Here is a 14,719-nt window from a genome sequence, read left to right as displayed (position 1 = left end):
AGCAAACTTCAGAAAGGCTACTTGTGATCCTTTTAAACTCATAAAGATGATAATTGGTGTTCACACAGTTGTGTGAGATCTTCCTCCCTCTAAACCTTGTTTTGATGTTGGCACAAGTACCCATTTGATGTTAAGAAAAAAAGACTATTTGTTAGGCACATTGATAGCAAACATTTGAAAAGGAACATTGTGTTTGCCCATGAAACATGAGGTTTATCAATTATTTCTTTTTCTCTAACTACTGAAATAAAATGTTACCTTATTATGATTGATCTAGAGATAAATTAGAACATTTCAAAATTTGATTCATATTCTGTGAATATGTCTCTCAAGTTATTGTTTTGGGAGGGGGAGAAAAATCATTTACTGATAATTAAGATTGGAAAATATTTCATATTATATTTCTTTCTTGGAGATGGGCATTAACACATCAAAGACCTGAAGCACTTCTGTGCCACCGTCCCACCCCTATTATCCTGTATGGGGGACTGAACTCTCTGAATGCTGTGCTACCTTGAAATTTCCTTTGCCAGATTAATTAGTCTGTCACCATTAAATTTAGCATCATGCATAGTCTCAAGGCATGGGTAAAAATTAGGGAAGTTCTTTTCCAGAATGTAATTTGCATGGCCTCTAGATCAATTTCTGGTAGAGTCCCTCATTCCCATTGGAAACCTCATCATCACAATCTTTACTGTTCATGTTTCTATCAGCATTTCTGGTCATCTGAACCCCCAAGAATTATGTATTAAGATCTATTTACCAATGACCTTATTTCTTCTGAAGGTTCCACTATCTCCCACTAAGCTTTAGCATATGAGTGTTTGGGGGACATTTAAGATCCAAACCATAACATTTGATAAACTTTTAAATGCCCTGGCATTTAGAACCAATTAGCCTCTTAGAGAATGATCAAAGTAGACTTCTTAGGTAAGTCAGAGCACCTTATTTTTGGTCACTTTATGGTTGAGTTCACCTATTCAGTCATCAGAGTATTTGCATCCATTATTCAAGGTGCTCTTTCTGGGGCTGGGGATATAGCTCAGTTGGCCATGGGTTCAATCCCGGGGGCGGGGGGGAATGCTTCTTTCTAGCTAGGCCTAGTGTTGCATACCTGTAATCCCAGCGATTTGGGAGGCTGGGGCAAGAGAATTGAGAGTTTGAAGGCAGCCTTTGCAACTTGGCAAGACCCTGTCTCAAAATAAAAAATAAAAATGCTAGGTGTGTGGCTCAGTGGTAGAGCTCCCTCCACCCCCTTCAGTCCCTGGTACTGCTTCCACCAGCCCCTCTCTGAAAAAAGAAAAAAGATACCTCTAATATCAAATTATGTGGAAGGTCAAGAAAATTAGATTGGAAGATTGCTTGGTAGGCATGAAATTGGATTAGAGGGTGTTGAGGCACCGTGTGTCTGGAGTTTGGAAGGAAGAACCACATTTCAGATATGTTAAGGATTTAGGATAAGTAAAATCCCAGAAGACCTAGTGAAACGTTTTGCTAGTTTCAGTTAGGAAAGGCATCCTTGAAGAATTAGAATTTTAAGAATATATATACCAAAAGAATTTGGGAATTTTGTAGAACCCTGCAGGATTTCTGTCTCAGTTGTGTGTCTTTAAGACCCTTGAAAGACTCTTGTGATTTTTATCAAGTTGAGTTGCTTGAGCAATGATGAGCACTCAAGTACTTGCCACTGGATAACTGAATGTTTTAATTTGTAATGTAGATAGAAAAATATTCATAGTTGGGAGCCTTTATTACTGCAAGATGCCCTTTTCATCTGAATACAGCTTTCATTGTTCCTTTATGTCAATTTCTCTGAGTCTGCTGTAGTTCCTGAGTCATACTACATGTTTCTGGATCCCCCAAATCAACTGTTCCATTTTTTTAGAATAAAGCTTTAAAGCTCAGTGTGTGCAATCATGTCTGTGTTATTTTCAAGTTTAAGTTTGGTAGATAATAAAAAAGTAATCCCGTTAGCAGCAGACACTCTTTTTCACCATTTTATCCATCACAAACATAGAAATTCCAAGCAGCATTTCAGGGATTAAATCTCTGCCTTTCTCTTATTTAACGTTGATTGGGTGTTTAACATTGATGGTAATGCAAACCACCTTTTCAGCAAACTCTACCAATTGAAGAGGCCTTGTCTCCTTTTCTGAATTTGCTGTAAATCTTTTCTTCCTTTTCTATCTACATTCTTAATTATTCTCTGGCAGTAATGTCTAAATCTGCCAAGTTCTTTGGATAAAATGTATACTAAGGCCACAGGTAGATTTATATAAAACAGTACTCTCATTCATGGCATTTTCTTGCTGTTATTTCAGTTGTCTGAGTTGCCACGAGATTCAAATGCCACCCATGTTTTACAGACTCCTCAATAGTTATAATCAGACAGCTGTTCTGTGCATGGAGCTGAAGTGAGACAGGTGTTAAAATATCTTTGGCTTTATGTTCTCTGCTCCCTTTTGTTTTCAGTTCTTGGTTCACCAATAAATGTAGCCGTGGTTTACACTGAGTCAAACAGAAAAAGTAAACAAGTAACTTGTTTTTCTTTTTAGTAAATCCAAACTACCTTAGCAACTATACATGTGTAAATACAAAATGAATTTGATGTGGGGTGTGTGTGTGTGTGTGTGTGTGTCATATGGGGGATAGTATAGAAGGAAAAGTAAATTTTAGTTATTAGTAGGCTTATTGCTTGGGTGGCACAGTTGGGGTGACTGCCCTGGAGGGTACCTTAAGGTGGTGCTTTATAAAGAGAGAACCAGGGGATGTCTTTACCACACACACAAAATGAGTTTTGCCTCAGGAAATAAAATTCATGTTCCTCTGTTAAAAGGCCTAGCACATTCATGTTATGGATTGAAAATTTCAGTTACCAGTAAGAAGGTCAGGGATGTGAAATTAAGAAGTAAACAAAAAGGAGAAAGAGCTGGGTAGCATAGTATCCCACTGGTTTGACTGTATAGGGAAGAAAAAAATTCAGCCTTCAAAATTTCTTAGAACCAACTCCTTAACACAAGATGACAAAAGAAGTTTACTGACTTGTATGTTCATGTACACACACACACGTACACACATACACATATATACAAACACACAGGTATTCACACATACACGTGTATATGCGTGTGTGTGTGTGTGAGACGGTAGTTCTCAAAGAGATGTCTTTGAATTCAAGCTGACATAATGTCTTCAACCAGAGAACAATACATTTTTAGATTAGTTATAGACAAAGGAAAAAGATTTTGAGTCTTTAGGGACTGCAACTGTGGTAAGATAGATAAATGGAGGATAAAGCATGGTTAGTAAAGCTAGTTGATGTAAATTCTTCTGGTACAATCTCTAGACCCTTAAGGGTCTAAGGTTGTCTTTTGTTCTCTCTGGTAGAAAGGGGCAGAAGGAGGATCTCTTTGGTATTGGTAAATATATGTCCTACTTTTAGGCAAATAAAGGGAAGACAGATAGCTTTTCTGCATCTGCTTCTCCTTGCTTGCTTTCAGTTTATTGATCTTTATGCCAGAAAAGGCATATTTTAAGATGGCATGTCCTGTTCTCCCACATAATAACATTTACAAGTGACTTCCACATTTCCCTCATCTGAAACTTTCCTATTACCATTTCATACACATACATACAGCGAGGTTAATTGCAGTGAAGAGGAATCAATTTAGAAATTTTGAGGTAACATCTACAGAGGGAAAGAACATAGATAAGAATGAGGGAACAAAAAGAAAAATAAAGATTAATGTTTGAAGTAGACAGTAAACCTAGTTTGTGATATCAGAGGGTAGCCAGTGGAGAAGATTTCTAGATGTTTAGGCTAGGAAGCCAAGAACTTGTCAACCAGATTTTATCTGCAGTACCTATAAATGTGGGTGCAATCCTTTCTTCTGGAGGTCCTTGAAATTTCCTAATGTTCTGTCTGTGAGGAACTGACCTGTTTTATTTATCTGTAAGTATAGAAATACTGTAGTCAGGTGGTTTTTTGTAAGAGGTCTTTGCAGGCATTGACTCCATTGAGTCAACCTTCAGTTCTTTAAAATTCTGCTCATATCTGCTGGATGTAGTGGTGCACGCCTGTAATCCCAGCTTCTTGGAATGACTCCAAAGTAGGCCAGATTCCAGCTTATTTAAAGTTGTATTCAAAAGATTGATATTTGTTGTAATCTCAAACAGGGGATATGATGTATAACTCAGCCAAAATTCGAGATAGCTATTACACAAACTGAATATATTTTTACTCTTGGTAATTTCATTTTGTATTTTCCTTGTAAACTGTGTAACGGTTGTCTATTAATATTTTGTAGAGGTACTGCTTCATGAACACACAACCTGGGTTAATTTGAGATAATAAGCCATCACTTACAGGACAGATAGGATATAAGGCTAACTTTCAGTACTAATATAGACCCCAATTAAATAAAAGGGGTAAATAACTGTAAGGTTATAGACATTAAAGTTAAAGCCCAGTACTCTTACTTTACGATTGGTGAGACTGGCTTGCCTGGTGTTTAAGATCAAGTTTAAGATCAAGATTAAAACAAAAAGGCCAAGAAAACCAATAGGCTCTTGTCCTGAGTCAGCCTGAACCCAGGGAACCAGAGAGCTTTCTAAGGAACTTTGCAACTCTGGGCCACATGACCTCCCAATCAGGGAGTTTAATGAGACCACTAGAGAACAGAAAGCCAATCAGTGCACCTGTTGCAGAGGAGGATTATTGAAGGGAGACATCCTTGATGCTTCCAAGGAAAGCCACCTCATCAAGGAAACCGTAACATCCTAGCAGATAGCACTAGAAGAGCTAAGAAGCTGCTCTCAAGTTCCCCAAGAGTGACCACTGTTGGAACTCAGCTCTTTTTATTTTTTATTAAACTCTTTTTTATTTTTACAGACTGCATTTTGATTCATTGTACACAAATGAAGTACAACTTTTTATTTCTATGGTTGTACACAATGTAGATTCATACCATTCATGTTATCATACATATACATAGGGTAATACTTTCTGTCTCATTCTACTATCTTTCTGTCCTCCACACCCTTCCACCCCATTTTTCTCTACACCATCCAAAGTTCCTTCATTCTTCTCTTCCCCCTGCCACACCCCCATTATATATTGTCATGCACTTATCAGAGAAAACATTCTGCCTTTGGTTTTTTGGGATTGGCCTATTTCACTTAGCATGATATTTTCCAACTTCATCCATTTACCAGCAAATGCCATAATTTTATTCTTCTTTATGGCCGAGTAATATTCCATTGTGTCTATATACCACAGTTTCTTTATCCATTCATCAGTTGAAGGACATCTAGGTAGGTTCCACAATCTAGCTATTGTGAATTGAGCTGCTATGAACATTGATGTGGCTGCATCACTGTAGTATGCTGATTTTAAGTCCTTTGGGTATAAACCGAGGAGTGAGATACCTGGGTCAAATGGTGGGTCCATTCCAAGTTTTCTGAGGAATCTCCATAATGCTTTCCAGAGTGACTGCACCAATTTGCAACTCCACCAGCAATATATGAGTGTGCCTTTTTCCCCACATCCATGCCAACACTTATTATTGCTTGTGTTCTTGATAATAGCCATTCTAATTGGAGTTAGATGAAATCATAGGGTGGTTTTAATTTTCAGCTGACTCTTAACAGCAGATAGGAACAAGGTCAGTTTGACCAGCTTGATCTTGAACACCTAGAAAAAACAGTTAAAACCAAAGTACAGCCATACCTGGGCATTTTAGAAGAAAAACAATAGTTCTTTAAAGTGGAATTTAAGACCTGCACTTGTATCAGTCCCACAGCCCTGATGCTTCCCAAATTCTGAAGCTTTTTTCCTTTGCGAGACTCATATTTATCTCTGCCTACCAAAATTAAACTGGCCTCTGTAAATCTTCCTTATTCCTCAAACTGACATTTTACCTCACAACCAAAACCTGCCCATTCCAATAACAGCACACACCAGATATAAGAACCCTGCCCCCCTCATTTCCTTACTCACAGGGCTGAAAACATCCAGAGTGATTAACATAGGAGCAGCAGTATTGGGAACCTCTGTTCACTGTAAAACTAGCACAGGTTATTGCAGATATTCAACAGGTCACTGATTTGGTTCTGAATTTACAAAATCAGTTGGACTCCCTGGCATCTGTCATCCTGCAAAACCAGTCAGGAAAGAATGCTGTTTCTATGTAAACCAATCAGGAATGGAAAGAGACAAGGTTAAACAGCTCTAGGACCACCTGGAATATGGAAAATAGATCTGATGCAGGAACCTTTTCAAATCTGGAACAGCAATTTTCAATATAAGAAGTTTTAAAATGTTACTCTTTTTTTTTCTTTTTTTTCTGTGGTGCTGGGGATTGAATCCAGGGCTTTGTGCATGCAAGGCAAACACTCTACCAACTGAGCTACATCCCCAGCCCAGTGTTACCTGTCTAATATTTCCTTTCATAAGGAATTCTATCTCACAACTTGTGTATTAAATACCTTTTATTGTCTGGACCTATTCAACTACCATATAATGCCTCACAAAACATATGTTAAATGTGAAAACTCTATGTTACAACAATGTGTCAATTGGACTATATGATAAAGTTCAGGACTTCATATGGATATAGGAACAAAAAGGGAAAGGGGTCTCTGATCTGGAGGTTTTCAGGGTATAGGGGAAAGGGGAGGGATTGGGGAGTGGATGGCACTTGTATCAGTCCCACAGCCCTGATGCTCCCCAAATTCTGAAAGCTCCCCAAATTCTGAAGGGGGTCAGAAAGATGATGCTTCCAGCACCAATAAAGGATTCAATATAAATTCTTGTTCCGGCCACATAGAAAACCTAGCTCAGTGTCACACACCAGTAGCTCTTCAGCCAAAGTGGACCTGGAGGGTGTGGAGGGTCTCTTTCATTAGGGTGGAGAAAGAGGTGAGGGAAGCAGTCAGTCTGGGGATTCAACCATAGCTGCATGAGTCATGGCTTGGGGTTCTCCCAACCTCAGAGATCCTTGGGAGTGCTGGTCACTTCAGTGGTCATTTCCCAGGTCCTAGCAGTCATTTAACTTAACTGCAGTGGAAAGGCAAGTGTGATGGGTAAGGGAATTTTACCTTGCTCCTGTTCCTGGTCAGGGAACCAAAAATGTAAGCTCATGGTCCACAAGTAATGTAGGCAGGAGAGGGGAAGCAAACCTTGGGTCAGCAAGCTTTCCTTTATTCTACAGCAAAGTCAATCAATCAGGCACGGGAGGGCTCATTTTCTGGGTATGGAGATGGCCCCCAAGTTACAGAAGGAGTCTGGGTTTTATAGTTTACAATGAAGGTGAATTAATCATTGGAGATTGCATATGTGCAGTTTGGACATTCAGGGGCTTAGTTGTCCAGGTTAAAATTTTACCTCAGGAAGGTAGTTGTAAAAAAAGTCAATCTGAAACTCATTGTCACTGGGAAAAGTTCAGGGCTTATCATCCTTCCTCTGGGACCCATTGTTACCTGGAGCTTCACTATTTGCTTTTCTCCTCCCAGGACTCTTCTGCAATGGGAAAGGGTAAAAGTCTCATTGTTTCAATATTTGCCTCCTTCCTTCAGGATCCACTGGAGTTGGGAAGGGGTAAATGTTTGCTTTTTGGTGGAGATGCTGGGGATGAACCCAGGAAGGGATGAAAGTGTGCTTTTCCTCTCAGGGCCCATTGTTAGGATTTACTGGGAGAGGTTTAATGTTTGGCTAATTTCCCCTCCCTCCTCTCAAGCCACACTGTCCCTCCATTTTTCTTGGGGAGCTGTCTTGTAGGAATATTATTTTCCACAACCCTTCATTCCTTATGTCCAGAAAATAGAAAATTGAAAGACTTAGCAATATGCCAAATAATGGCAACCACAGAAGCCATAAAATTTACATATGTTTGTACCATATAATTCTTGTTTTCTTAATTTTGAGTTATCAGTTTTATGAACTATCATCTCTACTAGTTCTGGAAATCCTTAGTCCAGTGAAATTATATCAAAGTTATGTAAACAACACCATCAGAAATCTGTACCTCAGAGTACCTGACATAGTCCTTTCCATAGGTCTCTAAGATAGTCACTTAAGTTGAAGATTTCTACTTGTCCTGGATTGCAAGAGCTTTAGGGAGTCATCTGAATAAAGTAGTTCACCGTACATGAATGGCAAAAGACTTCAAATTGCTATGGTTAAAGATTTAAGGAGAATACATTGTGAAATAATGCAATTGACAAGGAAATTTGGTTGTTTTGGAACATACTGTCTTATTTGACAGTGCTTCCTATGCAACTTAAGTTTATCAAACATATAGTTATTTTTAAAATCTCACTTTTTTTTTTTTCTTTTTTGCGGTGCTGGGGATTGAACTCAGGGCCTTGTGCTTGCGAGGCGAGGGCTTTACCAACTGAGCTATCTCCCCAGCCCTAAAATCTCACTTTTAAAAGTGAAAGAACAAACTCTTGAGATTGTCTAGGATCCCTCTGGGAAATCTCAAAGTCAATTTGAGACCAAGATTTTATTTAGAATTGCATTTTGAGAGGGCAAAATGTCAAAAGGTTTGAATGCTTGATTAAATAGGATGCCGGATCACTTTTAGAAGACTGGATTCTCTTCAGTAACCATAGATATGATTAAGCACCAGAAATTATCCCAGTAAGACAGAGCATCCTTGTTTCCCAGGTAGATTACTTATAAAATGAAAAAAAAAAAAAAAATCCCACAATTGTTTATAAAGAGCAGACCAATAGTCCAAGAAACTTTTGTCTTCTAAGAGAGATGCAAACTCTAGCACTGGATCAATACACTATTGATATTAAAGATTATTGAATTGTGACTTGATATAAGAGCCTTTCTGTTTATTCTCCACATACTCTTTATAACTTTGTGTATCCATCCATGTTTTTGTCTTTCACTTTCCTTTCCTCTTTCTTATTCTGAAACAACCTTTTAACAACCTCTATAAACAGCTACTTTAGGACAAAGTTACTCTTTTTTCCCTTAACCAAAACATTTTATTTCCCTTGAATACTTTTTATACATAGTTGTTTTCATTCACCCTTACTGTTTCTAGTAGATCTGTTTATATATATTGATTATCATTTTAACCATTACTATTGGCCAATTTTATTAATATGGCATCTCACATGTTCTAGAATCATATGCTTCTTCATAGTACAACTTCTCCATTGTGGGAAAAAGAATATTTTGAGTCTCAAATAGATTCAAATATCTTTAGCCTCTTTAAAAATAAGAATCTGAAAGTGTATAAATGTAAACATATTCAGTAATTGTTTCAGTATTTTATGTAGAAATGACTAGATAGTTAATGAATACTATCATTTAACTTAGTATAACTTAAATTTCAAGTTTGAGTTACCAAATAGATTTGGGAAAACTACTTCTAAGACATAAAACACATTATTATTGAAATGAATTTTGTCAGAACAGTGACTGATTTTGACTAAAGTCAAATTTGTAAGGGTTTTTTTTTTGGGGGGGGGATACTGGGGATTGAACCCAGGGGTGCTTCACCACTTAGCTACACCCCCAGCTCTTTCTGTTTTTTTTTTTGAGACAGTCTTGCTCTGTTGGTTAGGCCTCACCAAGTTGCTGAGGCTGACTTTGAACTTGTGATCCTCCTGTCTCAGCCTCCCAAGTAGCTGGAATTACAGGCATGTACCTCTGCGCCTGACTCAAATTTGTAAGTTTTATAATATTAAACATGCAGTAAACATATTGGCATACCAAAAATTTATCCAAATCATGTGAACTTGGAAAATCCCTGGGTTAATTTTCTTTCTTTTTTTTTTTTTTTTTTTTTTTTTTGGGTGCTGGGGATCGAACCGAGGGCCTTGTGCTTACAAGGCAAGCACTCTACCGACTGAGCTATTTCCCCAGCCCCTAATTTTCTATATTTTTGAGAGTTTTAGAAGTATTCAATTTTTGTAAGTGCTTATTTTTCTCTAATCCAGTTAGACTAGAACTCTTTTATTAATGTTAATACCATTCATATCTGAACTCTGTGGCCAACTGCTGCATGTCAGAAATGTTCTGATTGCTTGAGATGGTTTAGAAATTGTGAATGTTCAGACTGTAGTTGTCACTGATGTTCTATTACATGCTGTATTGATTAGATTGCACACCAACTCTTTTTTTGGGAGGGGCAGGGAGTATTGGGGATTGAACTCAGGGACTCTCGACCACTGAGCCACATTCCCAGCCCTATTTTATATTTTATTTAGAGACGGGGTCTCACTGAATTGGTTAGCAGCTCACTTTTGCTGAGGCTGGCTTTGAATTTGTAATCCTGCCTCAGGCTCTGAAGATTACAATCCCAAGATTACAGGTGTGTGCCACTGTGCCTGGCTCACACCAACTCTTTATATTATATATGTACTCATTTTTTCCCCCCTTCACTCTCACTAGCTAGATTATGGGCTTGATTAACTGTTAAACTCCACAACATTAGTTTCTTTTTTTAATGTGTAAATTTGTTAAGCTGGCATGTGGAATATGATAGTAATAGCCAAAAGGAACTCCAGTCAGTTGAGTATTAAATCTAGCAATGGGAAATATGAATTGATTTTTCACATATAATTTGATTCCACTTCTGTTTTTAGCTGTGCCAAATGAAACATGGTTGGACTTTGTATAAAGGTTCCAGTGATATCCCAGGGCTTGGAAATATCAGATAAATAGAAACATTGTTATTTTATCACAGATGACAAAAACAGGATTAATTACAGGAATTTGTGAGGAATGAAGTCACCCTACCCAATCCAATCTACTTCTTTTTTGGATACATTTTCCCTTTTTTTAGTAATTTTCAAGTTGTTAAATTTTGTAAGTTGAGAAATTCTAAAGGTTTAGTGCAGTTTTTTTTCCTCTGTAAGTAAATCCAGGCATACACAAAAGTGGTTTTTAAAAATCTGCTGTCAGTGAGCTGGGGTTGTAGCTCATTGGTAGAGCACTTGCCTAGCATGTGCAAGGCATCAGTTCAATCCTCAGCATCACATAAAAATAAAGGAATTGTATACAACTAGAACTAAAATATAAATAAATATATTTTTTAAAAAAAATCTGCTGTCAACCTGAAATATTTTTCTTCTTCCCAGCAAAAAGCAGTAACATTTTTTTCTTTGTAATTTTTAGTTTCGACTTACCTTTCCAACTTGTCCATAACCAACACCGTATTTTCTCCTTTTTCTCTTTCTTCACTTGAAACCAGGATTTTTAGTATTATATAAATGGGACCAAGTAGGTCTTAAATTAATGAAGTCTGATGTACATTGACTATTTTTAGTTTTAAATTCAACAGCCTTAATTTGTAAAGATAACACCTTCTAATCTTTATACCATCAGCAGCAGTGCTTAACTGATGTCTGTTGTGGACCAGTTTTGTTGTGTGTGTGGTGGTTTTTTAAAACATTTTCAATCCCTCATAAAAAATTAATAAAAATACTGTCACATCACCATACAAGTTTCTAAATGTTTACTCTCATTTTAGTAATCTGTTTGTAGTGGAGTCAGTTAGCAAAACTTGTGGATTGCCACTGTTCTTTGAACCACACTGGTAGGTAGTACTGCTCTAGATTTTCTAGCAAATGGGGAAAGCTGAGTATGCTGTACTATACTGAGCTTTTGGTTATACAACCAGCTTGAAAGCTTTTCAAAGCTAGGGCCAAGTTATTCATCTTCTTATTCAAGGTTGGCACAGGGCCTGATACATACTAGACAGGAGGTAAATACTATAGTGTAAGACACAGATTATTAACTGATAACAAGTGGGGTCATTAATGGAATAATGGAATTGGCTAGCACAAATTCTTGAATATTCAAAACTGGTGAAGTAGTAACTTAAGAAGGTTTTCATATCAGATTATCATCTTTTTCTACCAGATAAAATAGGCCTTTTAAATTTTTTTCCTCCACAATGGGAAATTTTTTTTCTAATAAAGTACATTCATCTTGAATAACAATTGAGAACCAACTCTAACCACTGGCTTTCATAATAAAGCTAAACATTTTTCTCTATTTTAAGAAAAAGGCAAAGATAGTTTATATGGGGATAGAAAATTTAGAAGATTTTGTAAAGTTGAATGATTTTTTTTTGGTACCAGGGATTGAGACCAGGTCAGCTTAACCACTGAGTCATATCACCAGCTCTTTTTATTTTTTATTTAGAGAGAGGGTCTCGCTGAGTTGCTTAGGACCTCACTAAGTTGCTGAGGCTGCTTTGAACTTGTGATCCTCCTGCCTCAGCCTCCTGAGTTGCTGGGATTACAGGCATGCACCACCACACTTGACTCTGGAATTACCATTTTTGAAGGTCAACAACAGTTAAATAGTGGCACTTTTATGTGGTTCTACCTGCGAATATAGAGACATGGAATGTAACTACTTAAGAGTGCATAGAAATAATTTAGGACATTTTCTTTGTTTAATATTAGGGAAACCAAACTCCAGAGAAATAAGTTTGGAACAGCAATTCCATTTTACAACTAACTATAAGTCCAGTAAATCATATTTCTCTAATATACTGAAGGTGAAAACAAAAGGATAAAATAAAGCTGCTTTTCTTTTGAACTATTTCTATTTAAGTTATGTGCCATTTTTTACTTAAAATAATGGCATAAATAATTCCAAGGAAATTATCTGATCATTTTAAAACAAGAAAATGTATAAGAGTGTTAGAAAACATTTACCAAACTATTTTTGGACAGTTTTACTCCCTTTAGCACACTATATAATTTATCTGGGAAGCTATGGATATGCAGGTAAGTTCCTTTGACCTGTTATTTGGTCTTTGTGTAAATTTATATTTCTCACAGAAGAAACTCTGATGGAATAAATTTGGAGAAAAACACACTCTCTTTTAGGCCATTTACTAACAAACTAATATTAATAGTTATAAGAGGCAGATTGCTTTTACTTCCTCCTGGTCTTAATTTCATTGTACTGACTACTCAATGCATTTATGGCTTTCTGGCTTAACGCCTGCTTGTTATGACATAACAGATTCTTGGAACCTTGGCATAATTGTTGACAAGTAAAGATATGTGATTTTGGTTATCATTTCTAGTTCCTATGGGAATTGAACTTTTGTTAGTTCTTGAACTTTGTATGTTTATAAGTCTTGAAAAGAAGTTTCTTTGGAAGTAATGATAACTTTTGTGTGGTGTGTTCTAGTTCACTTAATAGAAATTAGGGTAGTGTATAACTTTCTGAAATCTTTAACTGTTCCTTGTAAGTGGCTCGAGAGGCAAATATTTATATCTATGTATAATCTTATTTAATTCCCAGTCATTCTTTCTTCCCAAGTATAGCTTGGTCACTAAAGAAATAGCTATCCTTTATTCAAACAATTGCTTTGGCATAATCCATAAATATTTTTTTTCCTTTTTTATTTACATGTAAGGTATTGAAAACCTCACATGTAGTGTAAGTGGAAAAAGGCTTTAGTTATTTCCAAGCAGAATGATAATAATAATAAATATATTATTTGTGGGATTTTCTGTATTTTAAAAAAGTATGTAAGTAAATTATTAGCAAATTAGATAAAGAATATTTCCTATAATTAATGTTTTGTCTTTCTTGGAAAAATAAGATTACTTAAATTCAAGATCATCTTATATTTGGGTAAACATGATATTTATTTAAAAGTTATTTGTCTCTGACAATATTTTACCTAGTTTATTAAAAAAGAGCTACAAGTTATTAGATTGCATCAACTTGTTTTGTATGTTTGGTGCACTCTGTTTTTCAGAATATTTTTAGTTATAGATGGACACAATACTTTTTTATTTTATTTATTTTATTTTTATTGTGGTACTGAGGGTGGAACCCAGTGTGTCATATATGCTAGGCAAATGCCCTGCCACTGAGCTACAGCCCCACCCTGTTTGGTGCACTTTTAAGAATTACTGCTTTTGGCTCATAGAATTCATGTCCTCAATATTTATTCTTTTTGGTTATAAGAACCAAGATTTTTTCAAATTAATTTAGATTTATATTAGACTAGCAAGGTTTTTGTTTTTGATTTTGCAGTACTGGGAATTGAACCCAGGGGCACTTTACCATTGAACTATGTCCCCAGCCTTTTTTATTTTTTATTTTGAGATAGTATCTTTCTAAGTTGTTCAGGCTGGCATCTAACTTGTTGAGGCTGGGCTCGAACTTGGAATCCTCCTGCTTCAGCCATTCGAGTCACTGAGTATAGGTGTATGCCACCATGCCTAAGTTAGACCACCAAGTTTTCTTTCTTCCTCTGATCTCTAGTGAAACTGGAGAGATAATTCATAGACTATAATTATTGTAGACATGATTAAAATAAAACAAATCTTTGGTGCACAACTGCAATACCAGAGTTACCTGGGAGCTAAGACCAGAGGATCGTTAAATTTGAGGCCATCTGGGACAAATTAATGAGACCCTGTCTCAAAATAAAACATAAAAAGCGCTGCAGATGTAGCTCAGTGGTAGAGTACCCTTGGGTCCAGTTGCCAGTAACAGAAAAACAAAAACAAAAACAAATCCCTTTATGTAAGTAAAAATGCTCATTAAAGAAAAATTGGAAAATGAAGAAAATAATAATGATTTCTAATCTTACTGCTATCACTATTTTACTTTCCCTTTTTGAGTCTATGGGGGAGGGTGGGATAGGGAGGCAAAATTTTTTTGTGTTTTTAAAAACATAGACCTGTGCAGAAGAATTCCAAGTAATTTATGCAG

The 14,719-nt window shown here is 36.5% G+C and overlaps 1 protein-coding gene and 1 non-coding gene across 4 annotated transcripts in view; both read left to right on the top strand.

Annotated features, from left to right (window-relative positions):
* The window catches only part of Commd1 (copper metabolism domain containing 1), a 143,542-nt gene that overhangs the window by 31,417 nt on the left and 97,406 nt on the right, over window positions 1–14,719 (top strand). The gene's annotated exons all lie outside the window — the stretch shown is intronic.
* Window positions 27–130, top strand: LOC124963763 (small nucleolar RNA U13). The gene has a single exon (XR_007104801.1). It is a non-coding gene; the product is annotated as a small nucleolar RNA U13 (small nucleolar RNA).

The sequence above is a fragment of the Sciurus carolinensis genome, chromosome 13, assembly GCF_902686445.1.
Source record: "Sciurus carolinensis chromosome 13, mSciCar1.2, whole genome shotgun sequence".
NCBI classification, from domain to species: domain Eukaryota; kingdom Metazoa; phylum Chordata; class Mammalia; order Rodentia; family Sciuridae; genus Sciurus; species Sciurus carolinensis.
Note: the sequence above shows the minus strand (reverse complement) of the source record. Positions and strands in the feature narration are given on the sequence as shown.